The sequence below is a fragment of the Chelmon rostratus genome, chromosome 13, assembly GCF_017976325.1.
Source record: "Chelmon rostratus isolate fCheRos1 chromosome 13, fCheRos1.pri, whole genome shotgun sequence".
In the NCBI taxonomy this organism is placed as follows: domain Eukaryota; kingdom Metazoa; phylum Chordata; class Actinopteri; order Chaetodontiformes; family Chaetodontidae; genus Chelmon; species Chelmon rostratus.
In genome coordinates, this window is record NC_055670.1 from 10,826,603 (window position 1) to 10,839,491 (window position 12,889).

Sequence of the window (12,889 nt, forward strand, 5' to 3'; positions counted from 1 at the left end):
TTTTTTTTTTTTTTAAAGAAGAAGAAAGAAAGCATTTCCGGTGTTGAGCGCTGAAAGGACTAGTCTAGCCGTTGATTTACATTTAAATAATGAGCAACTATTTTGGTAATCGATTAATCATTGGAAAAAAAATTTTTAACAAAAACTGACACACGTCTCTAGTTTATGCTTCTAAATAAATAAATAAATAATGCAATTTTATTTGTCTTCTGTGATAGTGAACAGGCAGTGATAGATATTCTGGACATTATCTTCTGTTAATAAAGATCAAATTATCAATCAACTAGTGAAATTAATTAATCTATAACGTAAAATGATTGCTAGGTGCAAGTTTTACTGTCACTGTCCAGGTGTTACTCATAGTCATTTGTGGAATTAATATTCTCGTCATTCTTTGTCCAGATGTTTGTCTCCTTTAATGAAGCTGTCAGTTCAGCAGCAGCTGTATCAAAGTGTCTTGTTGATTTTTTTTCACAAGAAGTACCTACATTTGTGTTAAAAGTAATACAGCCATTTAATATTACTTATATTACACTTCCCTAGAGTTGGGGACTCACACGAGAAAGACAAAGTCAAAGCAGCAAAGGCTGCAACATTTAGTTTTTTGGCCCTCAGCATGGCTCCCAAAAAACTCCTAACTCAATCCTACATTTCCCATAATGCAACCATTTTTTCATTAGATCCTCCCAGCCTGGAAAATGGCCATGTCTTTCAGACCTCACACCTCCAGTTTGTGACTCATGTTTTCTGTTTTAAATGTGCAGTCTGAGATAACCCTGATGACATCATCAGGGGTTGCTTTATTCAGACTTCACAAAGTTGCTTTCAAAGCCCCAGAAGATATTAGACAAATATTTTCAGTGTTGCAGAGGCTGAGCAGTACCCATTGTTACCAGTAAACTGATCAAAAGTATAAAAGCATTCAGAGAGAGTTCACCTTTAAGACACTTACAAACATCAGTGTTAGTTTTTGTACCACTACAGGTTAATTCGTGAAGCATATAGTGCTGGATTGCATTTTTACCATTGTGGTTATAATGAGCAAACTCTAATCATTCAGAGAAAATTAGATAAAAAAAACAAGAATTGTGAAAGAAAGACAGAAAGAAGAAAACAGTGTCTCCAGTGCAGGCAGGGTCTGCAATAATCATTTCATCAAGACATCCATTTTTTATTTGCATACTTTTACAGATTTGCATACCGCCATGTACATTTAAATATGTATATACAAATCTACTGTATGTATAAATGGCTAGGATTTAGTTTAGGTTTTAGTTTCATATGGGGGGTCTTTGTCATTGGCGATGCAGATTGTTTACCCATTTAATGTTACAAGAAGACACACATACACACATGCACGCACACACACTTATCAGACTATCACAAGTCTCAGAGGAAGAGTGAAACATTAAGGACTTGCAATGTGAGAGTGGTCCTCCTCAATATTTAATCAAGATACATTTCAAATCTAACCCAAATGTATAATCATGACATGGGGATTGAATGAATTGGTGTTTAAGTGCACACATTATTAGCTGGCCTGATTGTGTGTGTGTGTGTGTGTGTGTGTGTGTGTGTGCGTGTGTGTGTGTGTGTGTGTGTGTGTGTGTGTCAGTTCCTTTACTTCTCTGAGAACTGATTCAGACTCTTAAAGTGAAGATGTTTTTGCAAACTGAGAGCATTCTTCTTCAAGAGGCTATTTGAGGCTGAAGGCTCGGTTTTACGTGTGCACGACAGTCTAAATGCACAAGGACAGAATCATGGGTGTACTGTATCTTTTGAGTTTTTAAGAGGAGTTGCATCAATAAATGTGAGTTAGTAGCAGGGCTTCTTTTTCTCACAATGTTCAAAATGCCAAAATAGCTGGAAAAAGGCCTGTAGTAACAGCAGATTTGGAACTGAACACACAGAAAATAGATGTGGCATGCTCAAAAGTCGTTCAGTTTGCATGTTTTGTGCTCAATATTTGTGTCATTTAGAGCAGAAACTATTCTTTTCCTTATTGATTAGACATGGCTATTATTTTCACTCGATTCATGGCCTACAAAATATCAGACAAAGGTGTAAAATGTTCATCACAATTTCCTAAAGCCCAAGTTTACATTTTGAAATTTGTTTGTTGTGTCAGACCAATGGTCCAAAACCCAAGAGTCTGCAATCCTAGAAGACAAAGCAAGCCAACAGATACTCTCGTTTTAAAAGCTGGGATTGCTCTTTCTAGTTCTGTTAATGTACCATATGTCTCTCTGCATGCATGGTACAAGGCTGTTGAGCACCAGCAACACTGAGGCCTTTTACTGCAGCAAGCATGGCGGGATGGCTTACTGTACATAGGACATAAAATCATGGGATGAGTTCTGCATATTTGTGACTTTTGACAAAGCAGGCCATGGCTACGTGGGACATGTTTGTGCATGCTAGCAGAGATCAGTGACACACCACAAAGCTCTGTCTTTCTTTCTGTCTCTCTCTCACACACACGTATTCAGTACACTCCCTCCCTCTCTGGTTCCGTGTGTGTAAGTGTGTGGGTGTGTGCATGTGTGTATGATAAACCCCACTGGTGGAGTAACAGTAGACTGGCAGTATTCCCAGACTGGGTTGCATTAGACATGCACACTAGCAAAGCTCTTCAGGTCGATGTTCTGGCTCTCCAGCGCTGCAACTCTCTGGCATGACTAACCCAGAATACTTTGGAAAGAGGAAAATAAAAATCCAGATTCTGCCAAATGTCAGATTAAAACTGAAGAAAAACTGAATCATATTTATTGCAATGTGAGTACAGTATGTGTGTGTGTGTGTGTTTGCTCATCTGTCTGTCTGCATGCGTGGGCGTGTGCATCATCTGTGTGAGTGTGTGTGTGTGTGTGTGTGTTTAAGCAGGACACCAACATTGACTGTTCACTTATCATATTACCATCTGCATTATTTAAAGCTTCGATAAACACTCTTATGCTAGGGAGACACACTGTAGACACAAAGGGGAGGGGTGAGGTGGGGGGTGTGGAGGTGTGATGCATTTTATCCATAAAGGCAGTAAAATGAACATGTTGAATATGAGCAGAATACAGTAAAACAGGCACTCAGCTGGCCTCAGACCAGCAGCTGTGGGAAGACTGGGATGCATGGTTGGTTCGGGGGATGGGGGGCGTGTGCACTGTATCCCCGGGGCTCCTGTGTTGGCCTACAGCAGGATAGGCTGGTCGTATTCAGGTTTGTTCATTAATAGGCTCGGTGGCAGTGCTGCGAAGAACGCCAGGACTGGCTGGGTTATCAAAATACTGAGACAGTGAGCTCACTCGCACAGCGGTGAGGTCACTTACCGGAGTGTGGCAGCCTGACCAATCATCAGTCAGCCTATTATCATGGTATGCAGTGTTGCTATGAGTAACAGAGACAAGCACTGCCTCACGGATCCCTAATGATGGTTGATGCACTGAGATGCTGCCACTTGGCTTATTCTATTCCAGTGTATTCTTGTCACTTTCACCACCGGTCCTGCTCTTTTCCGCACGTCTTCTAGTCATATTGGTCTCGCTGAAGATGAACTTAGATAGCAGACATACAGACTGAATTCAATTATAAGTTTCGACATAATTTCAGCTCATTTATTCCCCTCTGCCCTGCCGTCTTCTTCCCTCCTCCCCTTGTTTACTGTCCCCTGCAGCAGTGTTTTCTGACTCTTCCCCGTGGCAGGTGAGTGTAAACAAGCTGAAGGACTGAAACAATGTTAATTAACCGATCATTAACGAGTCAAGGCAGACCCCGGAGATCTAAGCACTTGCCCACCCACCTGCGTCTCACCATTTCACTAACTGGACTGTTAATGACTAATCAGAGGCAAAAGCGATTAGATCGCCTCCTAACGAGAAGGATTTATGATTGCACGAGGCTATTATGCCTATATAGCTGAGGCCTTAACAGTGATAACAGGGACTGAGCTCCACTGGTGGAGGAAGTACTTAGGTCCTTTACTTGAGTAAAAGCACCAATATAATAATACAAGTAAAAGTTCTGCCTAATCTAAACCAAATTTAAAGCAGATCTGTTATCAGCTAAATGTACTTAAAGTATCAAAAGTAAAAGCACACAGACTGATGTATTATGACATTAATAGATTGTTAATGCAGATGCAATGAGTAAGTAATATTTTGCTTGCTTGTTCAGGTGGAGCTGGTTTTTAAGTCCTGTTACACAAATTTGAGTTGAATTTTTTGGGATTTCTTTTTGGTAAGGAAAAGATCATGATCTAGTTTAATACAGTTAAAGTCTACAGTTAACACTGAAATGAAACCGCAGGCCTAAAGTGCTTTCGTTGCCTGAACCTAACCACAGACGAACCCCAGTCTCTGGTCCCTGCAACTCTGGTTTGGGTCATAAATGTAGCGCTTCATTCGCTTGAAAAACAAGACTTGGTCAAAACCTAATAAATGGCTGGATTGTGTAGGTCTTTGGGATAAATTGTGGCAGACTTGTTACTCAGATAGTCAGTGGTAATGTTTATAATGTGAATGTCTGAATATCAAATGTTCATCTGTAATTATCTGTAGTGGTCCCAGTTAGATTTGTTCTTACAGTGCACTGAAGTATATCACATGACATGGTTAAGCTACGTTTGAGTCCAAAAATGTTAGAAATGCAGCTGCAAGAACAATACTTTCCACTCATATCTTAAGATGTTTGACTTGACAGAGAACTTATGGTGAAGAAGTCTTTAGTCTTGAGACAGTATTATACAAGACCAGCAGAATATTCCATTCTTAGCATGTGATAGACTTGGAAGGAGTGGCAGTCAATGAGTGGAACCGCTGTAAAAGCCCCCTGAGGACGATACTGAGGACTGTTAGCCCCTATTCATATTGAAGGAGCTACGGCCAGCGGGGAAAGTCCAACACTCAACCGACCAACTTCACTCATTCAGTTAGTCAGAGACGTTTACAGGGTTGACCCCGCTTTGCTGCAGTCCAGCCAAAAAGGTCGCTTGTGAACATAATACAGGCAGCAGTTGTTTTATTTGTACAACATAACTGGGAAAACAATGCAGGGAGATATGTGAGTAGATGTTCCTGTTCCAAAAAAGATGGTATTCTGTGTGAAGTGTAAATAAAAACAGAATGCAATCAAAAAAAATGGTTTTATGAAGTGTTCCTGAGCTCATGCAGTAACATCCTTTATCCAATCATGTGTTCACAAAGCGGTGAACCTCGCCTCATCCTTGCTTGTGAGCGACTGAGCCTTTCCACGATGCTCCTCTAATACCCAACCATGATACTATCACCTGTTACCAGTGAACCTGTTTACCTGTGGAATGTTCCAAACAGGTGTTTTTGGAGCATCCCACAACTTTCCCAGTATTTTGTTGCTCCTAACCCAATCATTGAAGTTGCTGAGATAAAACTTTAAATATATTGTCTTTGTGCTGTTTTCAATTGAGTATATGTCAAATATGGAGTAAAATGTTCAATATTTCCCTCTGAATTTCAGCAGAGCAGAAGTATCAGAAAATTGATATACTCAAATAAAGTGCAAGTACCTCAAAATTGTACTAAAGCACAGTACTTGAGTAAATGTACTTAGTTACTTTCCACCGCGGCTCAGGTCTCACAGGGGCCACACAGATGACAATAGTTGTAAGCGTGTGTACCCACCTTCAAACGCCACCCAAAGAGAAGAACAGCCTGACTCACTGAGCGCATTCTCCTCCTCTCTCCTATCTCTGTGTATGAATGCTTACCGAGAGGAAACGATAGATGCAGACATTCCACAACCCATATTCCCCCTCACTCTATCTTGTTGCCATGGGAACCAAAGCAGACGGGAGACAGGTTCATATCGGCCTCCCTCAGGTCTCCAGTCACAGTCTCCTTCTCTCGCTCCCTCTCTCTCTCCCTCTCTCTCTCTGTGCTGTCAGAGCCGGTTGCTCCTGTGTGGGCCACTGATACTCGCTGATTAAAGGAAGTTATAATTTGATTTTCTCAGCAGGCGCCGTTTAATAGAGCAGTTTAACTAAAGCTGTGCCATCCCCAGGGCTTATAGAAGGAGAGGGAGAGAAAGAAAGAGGGAGCTATATGGAGAGAGAGAGAGAGAGGTAGAGGGTGGGTGAGAGAGAGTCATGCTAATCCCAAACACTGAGCAATCACCCCACCGCTAAACTCTCCCACTCACTCTCCCATTCTAATTCTGTTTGCCTATTTCACTGTCTCTCTCCCTCTCTGTCTCCCTCCCCTCCCCGTCTTTCTCCCTCTGTTTCTCTTGCTCTTCCTCCGCCTATTAATCTGTGCTTCCCTCTCCTCTCCTCTCCCTCCCTCATTCCTTCCTCCCTCCTTTTAGTGAGGCAAACATGGGAGGGCTGGCTTCTCTATGTACAAGCTAGCTGTATTACTGGCCCATTGTGATAATAGCGTTTAATTATCCTCTCAGCTAAAATCAGCCCCATCACTCTGCCTCTCTTTCCTTACCCCTCTTCCCACTCCCTGCCCCCTCCCCTCCTCCCCCGCCACCCGTCTGTGGTGTGTCTAATACTTCCCCTTACCGCCCTCTCCCCCACCATGCATCTCTCTTCTTCTCTACCCTGCCGCCACCACCGCTCCCCCGCCCTGTTCTCCAGCTATTTCAGACCCATTTAGCGGGATAAGCATCTTGAGACAGACAGAGGGGTTTTTGCTCTCTTTCAGAGAGAAGCGAGGAGAGGATATGGAGACTGGCATCCCAGTGCCCGCCTCAGAATACCAAACAGGGGCCCGGGCATCTTAATATGCAGTGTGGGACAGAGGCTGAGATCAAAGAGAGGCACAGACAGACAGAGAGATGGGTTGGGGGTGGGAGGGCGGGTTTGGAGGGGGGGGTTACAGAGACAGAGAGAGGAGGAGAGAGGTAGAGATGGAGAGAGAGAGAGGTGAGAAAGGGAGGGAGTGCGTCCTCTCATTTCTCCTCATCTGAGCATCCTTTGCTTCACATCATCATTTCTGCTCTGCTCTCCTGCGTCACTCCCTTGACCCTAAGAAAAATCGACAGCTTAATTACCACAGCGTGCAAATCTGCATGCCTGCCCATGCATTGATGTTTTTCTCCTCCAATGTGCGGAAGCTGGAGAGAGTATATCTGTGCACTCGCGCCTTTCTCCGTTTCACCCTTGTTTGTGCACGCTGGGGGGTTGGATGGTGGCTCTACCTCTGCCACCTACCCAGCCCCTCTATCTCCTCAGTCAATTAAGATCGTGAGTAGCTGTCCCTGAAGCGGTGTAGACAGGCTAAATGAAAAGGCAGTGGATGTGAAATATGAATCATTAGAATACTGCAAGGACGGGCTGGGGGAAAGGCGGGAGGGGGTGTGGGGATGGGGGGGCTGGTAGAGAGATAAGGAGGAAAAAGGAATGGAAGAGAAAGGGAGAGGAAGAATGAGAGAGCAGATAATAAAAGATTAACGTCACGCCTCTCAGAGTGGTGGAATTTAAAAACCCTCCAGATCAAATTATTTATCCCTGTCTATAAAGGCAGAGGAAGAGAGGGAAAGAGAGGAAGATCAGGAAAAAGAAGGGCTGGTAGAGAGGGGGGAAATGAGTGAGGAGAGGGAAATGGAGTAGAATGGAAGAATGGCGCAAAGACCTCTCTCACTCTCTTTGATGACAGTGCTGACAGCAAAACAAATATGCTGTGTGTGTGTGTGTGTGTGTGTGTGTGCGGGCGCACGCGCGTGCGAGTTTGTGCGCTGGTTCTAAGACAGAAAACGAGGGAGAGACTGAGAGATAGAGAAAGTGCAGGCAGATGTCTGCATTCACTCTGTGGGAGGCTCAAGGCTGTTTGCCGAGGACAGCGAGACAAGAGAGGGAAGAGAGAAAAAGAAAGAAAGACGGAGAGAGACAGAGAGGGTAGGATTAAATGAAACCTGTTTCCCTTTGATTCTTCACTAATTTGCAGTGAGATGAAGAGCACAGAGAACAAACCACCTACGCAGCACAGCGCCACACCAAACCACACACACACACACACGCACATCACTGCCTAAGTCTCTATAGAGTTCACTCAGGCACGCTCACACACACACACACACACACACACAAACACACACACACACACACACACACAGATACATTCATCTGTAGTTCACTGCCTCGCGCCCTTCTCACAAATGACATTGACATTTCTCCACATGGACCGTGTAACCCCTGCTTGACTTCAGCTCTCCTCTATTTTTAATTCTCCACTCATCCTCACGCTCTCGACTGTATTTTCCACCATCACTCCTTACTTTTTTTTTTTTTTTGTATTTCCTGAAGTAAGAACCATTATACCGCCAAGAATACCAGCGGACCGTGTTGCTCAGATACACATGGACTAAACACTCGGGCGCGCACACACGCACGAGCAGGCGCAAAGTCCTTCCTCATTAGCCCTGATTCCCCCTGAGTGACATCTTTAACAAAAGGATGCAGCCTCTGCCGCCATGGCAACAGCCTCCTCCATCTCTATGCAGTGCTTCAGACTGTTTACATGATGGGATCTCACTCTTTTCTTCCCTCTCACTCCATCGCTCTCTCTCTATATCAGCTTCTTGCACTCTATCACTCCTCTATTTCTAATTTTTTCTCCCTTTTTTCCTGTTTCTCACTCTATTTGTCTCTCTCTTGTCACAGTTTCCCTATACTCCTTAGTCCCTTTTCTTTCCTCTCGCCTGCTGCCTTGCTGCTGGTCTTATCTTTACTAGGCTAAGTTTTTTTCCCCCCAAACCCTGAAGGACATACAGTAGAGACCACCTGCTTGCCAATCAGAAAATGATATGTAGGTCTGGAGAGACGGGTAAAAAGAGAAAGAAAAGAGGGTGACACAGATGAGTGTGTGCATGTGATTAAGTGTGTGTGTGTGTTTGTGTGTGACCATGCATGTGCGTGTGAAATAGAGTGTGAGGGGCTTCCAGGAGACTCTGATATCTAGGCCACGGGAGTCCAAGGCAGCCAGTGTGTCTGGTGTCACAGCAAATCAACTGTCAGCTGTACACCACCTGCCTGCCCACACACACACACACACACACACACACACACACACACGTACACCCAAAGTCTGAGGAGAAGAGACTAAGAATAGAACACCCAGAGAGTGTTGCTGTTTCTCCCTCCACCTCCTCTTCCCTCTCCCTGCTCTCCTCCTGCCACCGTCAGCGGTGTTTTGCAAGTGGCCTCCAACACGATAGGAATCTTTTCTGTCTTCCACCCTTTCCCCAGAGCTCAGCCCAGCCCCTTCTCTCCCACAGTGAAATGAGTCACCTGCACTCCTTCGCTCCTCTACGCTCCTGTAGGTATACGGTAGCGGCCGAGGTCTTCTTTTTTGAAAGGGAAAAGCAAACTGGGCAGACGTCATCCGCAGCCCTCCGGTGTGTTCTGCTTTTATTGACAGAGCAAGGAGGGAGGACAGGGATGCGAAGCGGTGAAAGCACAAGAGAGACGCTTCTGAAGCGGGATTCGATCCGAGGCCAGCGGGGGTGCGTGTGGTTTTGGAGGCCTGAACCACTAAACCATCTCTGGGGAGGATTATCGGGGCCTGTGTGCACATTAATGTGCGCAACCTGGAGATATTAAGCAAGATGGAGCGCAAATGCCTCTGCTTTCACTGCAAGGAGTGATTAGGCCCTCTGTAGCATCTAAATCCACATGATATGTACACTGTGTGTGTGTGTGTGTGGGCACGTACACAGAGAGATGTGTGAGCGCTTGCTTACACGCAGTGTGAGTGTATTTATGTTTGTGTGTGTGGTATGCTGCTCTCAGTCTGGTCCCTCTGTTTCTCTGCTGTCTGTGGCCTCCTCTTCCCCATGAATACTAATGTGCTTCAAACCCCAGAGATCAACCCTCCTCCCTTCCCCTTCACTCCCTCCCTCCTCCACCAGCCTCCCTCCCTCCATCCCGCTTTCCTTCGCCACAGTCTTCATTCCTTTCTCCGCCCCCTTTACCTTTCAACTTTCCCTCTCTTTCATCTACCCTTTTACACCCCATCTTTTTCTCCTCCCTCCTGCCCTCCCTCACTTCCTCTTTCCCTGCCTTATTTCCTCATCCTTCCCTCCCACTTCCTAAAGCTTTTCCTCCCCTTCGTTTTTTGCCTCCTATTGCTCTTCTTTTCAAATTCGCATCTCCTTTCTCCTCTCTTCTCTCCTCTCCTCTCCTCTCCTCTCCTCTCCTCTCCTCAGAGATCAGCCTATCCTCCCCTTCATTTCACGTTACATTGCACAACTCGTCTTCTTTTATCATCACCTCTTCACTAAACATTTCTCTCCTCTCACGTTTCCTTTCCTCTCCTATCATCTCCTAACCTCTCCTCTTCACCTCTCTTCTCCTCCTCTCCTCTGCCCACTCAACCTCTCTTCTCATCTCTCCTTTCCCTTCCCTCTCTCTTTTTCCTCCTCTCTTCTGTGCCTCTCCTTTCCACTCGTCTCATTCTTCCTTGTCTCACCTTCCCTCTCCTCTCTTTTTCTTCCCTCTCCTCCTATCTCTTCTATTTATCTTTCCTTTTCTCCCCTTTCCTCTCCCTCCTCTCTCCTCTTTTCCCCTCCTATTACTTCCCATACTTTCTCTCCTCCCCTGTCTTTTCCTCTCCACTCTTCCTTGCCTCTCCCTCTCCTCTCCTCATATGTCTTCTTCCTGCCTCGTCCCCTCCGTTCTTTACAGTACACCTCCTCAAGAGGACATGTAAATGAGGTCAGCACAGTCGAGTACATCAACCACATCACTCAGGTGTGAGCGTGGGCGTGCACCAACGCATACATGCACAAATTAAAGTCCATGAATTTCTGTGCGTATTCGTTACGGCTTGCGTGTGTGCGGAGCGTTCCAGTCCTAATAAAGAATTTCCTCTCTTAAGCTGTATACCAGTGAACCAAGTGCTCCAATTACATAAACGCCTTCACCCCAATACATTTTGACATCCTGAAAAATTTTCACGGCCTAATTCATCTAAAATTGCATCCCATTTCTTGGCCTCTTTTTTTTTTTTTTTTTTACCACAAGCCCTGGAAACAGATGATGAGCAGGGGTGAGGAGATGAGAGGAGCTCTCAGTCCTTTCTGTGTAATATAGAGGCTGCTGCTCTTCAGTAGCCTACTGCTGCTGACTGGACGTTCTCAAACTTTACTGCTTTTCCACACACACACACACACACACAAAGGATGAGTGTGGAAATAAAACCCTGTGACTGCCAACAGTAGAGTGTGTATCTGTGAGAATATGAGAGCCCTCTCTCAGGGGCAAGAGTTAGTAGTTCAGTCATTTAGAGTGGAAAGTTGCTCAAGTTTTTGGGAGAAAAGGAAGTAAACCGCTCGTTGTGTACTCATAATTAAAACCAGTCAGATCGGGTCGTAGAATACTCCTGTAAGCCAGCAGAAATGTGCGTGTGTTTGTGTGTGTGTTTGTTCAGCAGCGGCACTGGGAATGATGAAGCCAGGGAAGAGGAATCCTGCAGGAATCCATCTCAGTCTGCATTCCTCCTGATGTGGAGCTGAGAGCAGTCAGAAGCAGAAAGCAACAGGCTACTGGAGGTTGACCTCGTGGGCGCGCACACACACGCACACGCTCACACACACATGCACGCACACACACAGACACACACACACACACATTCTTAGGACAATAACAGCCTCTACTGGGGAGAAAACACATAACATGACCACACCACTCAAACACACAGGGACAATTGCATGCAGAAACCCACCCACAGATTGGGCTACACACACACACACACACACATATAAATAGCACACACAGATTGTTAGTAAACAGATTAAATTGGAGAAGCTATTCATGCTGGCATGCATGCAGACACACACACACAGACAAATATGTAGATGCACATTTGAGCATCTGTGTGTATGTATGCACACACACATACTCACACACACACACACACACACACACACACACACACAATTCACACTGCAGGACCACTTCAGGTTTCATCATCTTCTTTTCCTTTTTTTTTTTTGCTTTCTTTCTCTTGAGAGCCGGGAAGGGGAGGGGGGGTGTCTCATTCCCTCTCTTTTGTTGCTGCTGGGGAGAGAGAGAGCACATATCCATACAGAACGCTCTCTCCGGCCCCATTCACACCCACACACTGCTCCCTCCCTCCTCTCCTCACACACACACACACACACACACACACACACACACACACACACACACACATCCACAAAGATACAACATCAAAGAGCCGACACCACCGAAGGATTACTTCAGCCACACACTGGCTCCTCAATCCGGGTCTGTTCCTCTTGTGGAACCCCCCTCTCGCCTGGCAGCACTTGGTACGGCCCAAGCATTCCTGCCAAGTAGCTTTCACACATGGAGGGGAAGCTTGTCTCAAGCAATTGCTGACAAGCTACAAACAAGACAGCCTCCCTTTCCCTCTCTCCCCTTTTTTTCCTCTCTCCCTCTCTCTCTCTCTCTCTCCTTCTCTCACCGTTTCACCCCAAGTCTGCTCTGCTCCCACCCACACTCACTCCTTGCTCCTTCCACCCTCTCCATCCCCCCTTCTTTTTCCTCCTCTCTCCTTCTCCCCTACCCCCCCCCCCCCCCCCCCCCTCTCTCTCTCTCCCTCTCTCCCTCTCTCTCTGAGAATGTGGGGCCCCACTAGCATAAATTGTCAGCTGTTCCTGGGCGTACTCTCCATGGCTCCCTAAACTCACGTAAGCCCACATATGCAGCCGCTGGTGGGACAAGGGTAACCCAAGTAAGCCCTGTTGGTTATGAGTCGGAAAAAGTATACCAAGGCCCCCGAATAATGCTGCAGCGTGAGGGCATTGAGAGTTTTACTCTATAATAAGCTGCAACAGATACTGAGGCTAATGGTACTGCAAGGTTAACATCAACATACTTTCGTTTTTCAGTTCATTAATGCACACATGAACACGC